Here is a 5,487-nt window from a genome sequence, read left to right on the forward strand (position 1 = left end):
TACCATATGGCAAGCAGGGTTATAAGATTTCTGCTGAGAACCAGGAAACATACAATGATATGGGTGAAATCTGTATTATTTTTTTTTTATTAATACTAGGAACTAGACAGTAATAATACAGGGAATAAATAAGAATATAGTTATTACTACTCTTAAGACCAAGATTGCAGCTTTTACCTCTCTCAGAGCAAGGAATATAAGAGTACATTATAATATGTCAACACCAAATATGACCAATATCTACTGCAGGGCTACTTGTATGGCAGGCTCTGGTCCTGATTCAGACCATAAATCAATTCTGTCCAAAGCTTTACTCCAGGAAAAAAAATATTCCAGGGAGTCATTATATGTCGATGCAGGTCCTCACAATAGAATTGATGTATTACCTACCAACTCCAACAAGCCTGCCAAAGTACAGCTGCTCTCTGATTGCAGAGGGAGGTCAAGGGAAAATTGACTCATCAAGGAAAGGTTAGTCCAGTCTTTGGAGGTATGTACAGAAGCATGGCCACGTGACTGAGGTATCCTAGGCTCAAAATTTATGAAATACGTAAGAATACATAAGAACAATTCCTCTTTCTCTTGCCTCCTCACCAAGCTGACAATGAGCAGAAAGGTCTATCAGCTGAGCACCCAGGCTACAGTAATAGAAAGGATTTGCTTATGACTACTATCTCAGGTAGATATTCAGGGTGAAGTTGCACATAACAGCATGACCTAGCAAGAGTTATAAACCTCTCACCAAAAAACAGCTCCCTTGTAAGAAACAATCATTCTCTGTCAAGTTAGCAAGTTGAATCAGCGCAGCTCAGAGATCAATGGGCACTAGAAAAGGCACAGGCAGAGGACTTCATCTTCCATTTATAAACAGCAGCCAGCTGTTACACTGGTTCAACAATAATGTGCAATTTCATCCACAGAAGCTAACACATGAAAAATATGATTATATGTATGTGTATCTATAAATAAATGACAACCAGCACCAGACAGTCAATAACGGAGTTTCTTTCCTGCATGCATTTGCTTTAATGGGGGAGGCTCACTACCTGCTCTTCAGCTTCAGCATCAATTTCTTAGTTCTTGCCTAGTCAAGACAAGAACCGTCTGGGTTAGCTAGCACATTTCTCCCACAAGACCAATAAATACCTTCTTCACACCGATCCGTTTTGTGATTCTTTCATGATTTTGCTCCATTCAGACAAACTGTTCAACAGGTTTCCCCACTGGAAACACCATCTTGCTCAAAACTGTAAAACTATAATGTTACCAAAATCATCATGGTTATCACAATAAACCCTAAAGCTTGACAAAAGAGCAAATAAACTTTATGTAGTAAAAGAATCATGACCCAATAACAATTCCCCTCTTTCAGCTCTCAGAGTATGACATGCCAATTTGTTCTAGGCTGACTCTACTTAGGGAATTATTTTTTGATTTTGTAGACTACTGGAAACGGAAAAATCAAAGTGTCACATACAAAGGCAGGGCATTCAATGAAACTCAAGGAGTAGCATAGTCATTCCTCATCTAATACAATTCCAGTCATTTGATATTGCCCGTTCTGGATGTATTTAACTCAGGATGTTGACAAATGGAAAGACAGGAAAATAATGAATTATTGCAAGACAGAATATAAGTCAACATAACATTATTTAAAACAAAATAACAATACAAATACATTCTAAAAAGTCACCAGTTTGATGCTGAAAAGAATCATGCCCTATTTATAGGTCACACACATAGCCCTGCTTGGTTTTTGGTTTGTTTGGGTTGTTTGGTTTTTTTTTTTTATAAATACTTCAACACTGTGAAGCTAAACAGACATACTTAATTTGCTCAGAAGCTATACTGCTCGCCAAGAGTGGCATTTGAAGCATTACTATAGCAGTAAACTTAGCAGCTGCAACAAGGCACATCCTGCTGATACACCATACAACAAGGCAATCTCATTCTTAGGACGCTGCCAAAGAACACTGTATCAAATAAGTGTTGCTAAAACCCTCACAAAACCTTACTACCCAGAGAGACTGCATGACAGACCCAACAAACATGATCTGAGAATTATCTGGGAAGTGATACAGAGCAGAACGAACCCCCTTTTGCAGAATCAGTAAGCAGTTGTTGACTGAAGACAAGTGCCAAGCACTGAAAAGATGCAAACACTAAAAGGCAAGTGCTTTCCTAACTGTGGATGACTCCAGTGGAGGAAGGCCATTAACACAGGATAGAATTTGTGTGTAACTTAAGTTGCAAGAGGAGTGCACCAAAAACATAATAAAATTCTTTTAATTTAAACAGACCAGGAAGACACCAACCTTGATCATTTCAGTTTTCCCCCATGTTAGCTCCAAATTGTTCCTGCAACAAGTAACAAATCTCTTCGCAACGTCCAGATATAAAAAATGGCCTCATATTAAAAATACTTCACATCTTTAACAAGCTCTCAATGCAAGTTCAGCATATTTTACCCTTTCTTTATACATCTGATATCTTTCTATTGGAAAAAATTACTTTCCTCATCAGCAGAGAGCTGGTAAACTTCATTCATGAAAAACCAGCCAGCCTCCAACTCTTCCAGCTACTCAGAAGCTTCTCCTGAACTCAAACGCAAGGCTAAGCAACACACACACATTTCTCCAAAAGGAAGAATTACCGGATGGAGTTTCTCATCAGTGCAAATAACCTAATTCTCAGTAATTGATTAATCTCTTCAGAGACAAAGCAAAGGCATGAAATAGCATTTGAGCAATGCTTTTCATCACAGAACTGTTCTCAGACCAACAGTAGAAGAACCACAGAAAAACATGCCTGGATATAACAATGAACATATTTTTGAATTCTTAACAAGATACAGTTTTGTTAAAAAAGCTAAAGACTTCTTAAGTTTCCCAGTTTGCCCCCCTTTTCCTCCCTCCTCTCAAATTCAATCTTTCCCTTCTCCCCAGAAAGTCCTCATGGTTTTCAAAGATTTGTCTCCATTAATTGAAATAGAAATTTGAAGGATAAGTTATGACTTGCACAACGTTCTCAAAAATGGGAAAAAGATACTCAACCAGATCAAAAGGTGAAGCGTCAAAAGGTCAGATTTTATTGCTTGAATTTTCCACTACTTAGGTTTCAAGATTAGTGACCTATAAGCTAATACAGAAACAAAATAGACTATAAATTTAAACGGCCAAGAATGGCAGCTCGATTTCATAAGCATCCTAAAAAAAAAAAAAAGTTATCAGATGCTCTCAAAGGCACACTACTGGATATCTAGCACTGAAGGTGAAATTAAAACAATAATCCAACTCTAAAATTTTAATAAATATAATAAAGTTGTAAAAGATCGGATGATGTTTTCAAACAAGTAATTTTGAAAGACCACACAAGATACAGTTACTAAAAGCCATGTTATATAGTATCCAATGTTTCCAACAGAGAAGGAAGTTAACTTTATTCTACCACCATGTGACACAGAATACAGTACAGTGATTAAAGCACTCTTATTACTGCATGGAAAGCAGAAAAATGAAACTGCTCCATTTAGCTCTACTCTTTCATCCAACTGAAATAATTTTTATTTCCTCTTAAATTTAACATGTTTAATTCCTATTTACATAGTGTAAACTGTTAAACAAAAGAAAAACAAGTAAAAGATTAACCATTTAAACAAGTGTCTTTCATCCTAATCATGGACAAGAAATTGATTTGATACTAAGTAATTTTTAAACACAACACAATCTGTAGCTCTTGGATTCCTCAATGTACACCTTGCATTTAGTCAATTTTGCATGTTTTAATAATATACCTTAACAATTGGCCCATCAGGCTGATCTGCTAGATCCATGGTGCAACACGCTGCCCTGTGAGGCCAATCAAACGAAGCTCGGGCTTCTCTGCCCTGAGGAGAGAGTGCTTCAACAGTCAGAATGAGGGAGGAAGGACAGTGGCTGGTCCACGAACAACAACGCATCCCTGTGAGACCACTACGGATCCTGGTGTCTTGTAGTGAGAAGGCAGCTGTTTCTCCTCCCCTCCAGCCAAACACAAAGGCTTTGTGTAGTGCTTCCCCAGAGCAGGAGAGAGAGACAACACAACACACAGGAATACACAGAAACTGTCAATCTCCTGTTGTAGAGTATCAATTCATTCCCACTAGATAAACAAGTCTTCGCTAGCACAGAAAACACAGCAGTATATTAATATACCGCATAGTGCAACTTCACATGCTAAGAAAATGCTTAACCTTCTGTACACATGTACCTAGAACTGGTAGAAGCTGATCGTTTAGAAATCAGTTTCGAGCAGGGAAAACTCCACTCATCTCCCTTCCGTCATAGTCAAAAATCTTTCTTCATTTAATCAGTCACATTGGAAAAATCTCTCTGGAATTTGTGATTCCAGAGATAACAGCCTGCAGCATGCAGCAGCAGCACAGTGACTACCTTACACCTAACCAACATCACAATATTCCAGGCGCTCAATTTGCTCTTCTCGTTCTAACCCCTTCATTTCCAAAACAGGAAGTTTAAAAAGATGCTGAACTTCAAGAGCATAATGATACATCAGAAATATATCAAAGAACAAAGTATTTATCAGAGATAATGGATTCCATTTTCACATTTTTTAAACTGTTATCTTGATGCACTATTTTCAAAATAACTTTTGACCAGTGAATATTACTGCAATCACACTTTCCTACATAGAATTTTTGACAAGCCAAACAAATGTTAACACTCATACTTGTTTAACAAGTCATGAAGTTTTAATACTTTGTTAAATGTAATTTGCACTGTAAAACAAAGGAATCATCACCAATAAAGTATTCTATGCAATTTAACACAGAATAAAAATGTTGGATATCTTTTTACCATGAATTCACGTACTTAAGAACCCCCAAAAATTTTCCAAAAATTAAACAAGAGCAGCAAAATAAGCTCTAATCTTTTGTTTTCACAGATAAAACACTAAAATGAACTAACATACCTACAAGCTTAGCACATGTTCAACAGACACATGGCATTAACTACGCAGAATACATAAAAATTTTACTTGTTTTTTCCAGAACCGCAACATGGAAACTAATCTCTCACTTTAAGTCTAACATGATTTTAAAATAAATAGAGTACGTTTTATTTTAGGGCTCTCATCCTTCCTGTTAATATAGCTTACTAATCCTGAATGTTTAAGTTGAAATTCAACTGGTTCTGCATGTACAGTCTAACTAAGAAAGCCATTACAACCTATTTTATAACTCATTTTCTATAGTCCTTTCCAACTTAATTATAAATACGGTAGAAGGTTCTCAAAAGGCTGTGCTATAGTCAGGGGTCTTTCCTTTGTGTCCATCTCCTGCCCCACCCCCAGAATATTACATTAGTATTATTAATATCTGCAAATCCACCCCCGTTCACACTACCAGTTGTTCCCAACCGCTCTGGCTCACACCGGAGGTTAGAAACCTCATACTGATCTTTGTCCTCTCGTTGCTTTGGCTCTAGA

Source organism: Numenius arquata, chromosome 6 (genome assembly GCF_964106895.1).
Source record: "Numenius arquata chromosome 6, bNumArq3.hap1.1, whole genome shotgun sequence".
NCBI lineage: Eukaryota > Metazoa > Chordata > Aves > Charadriiformes > Scolopacidae > Numenius > Numenius arquata.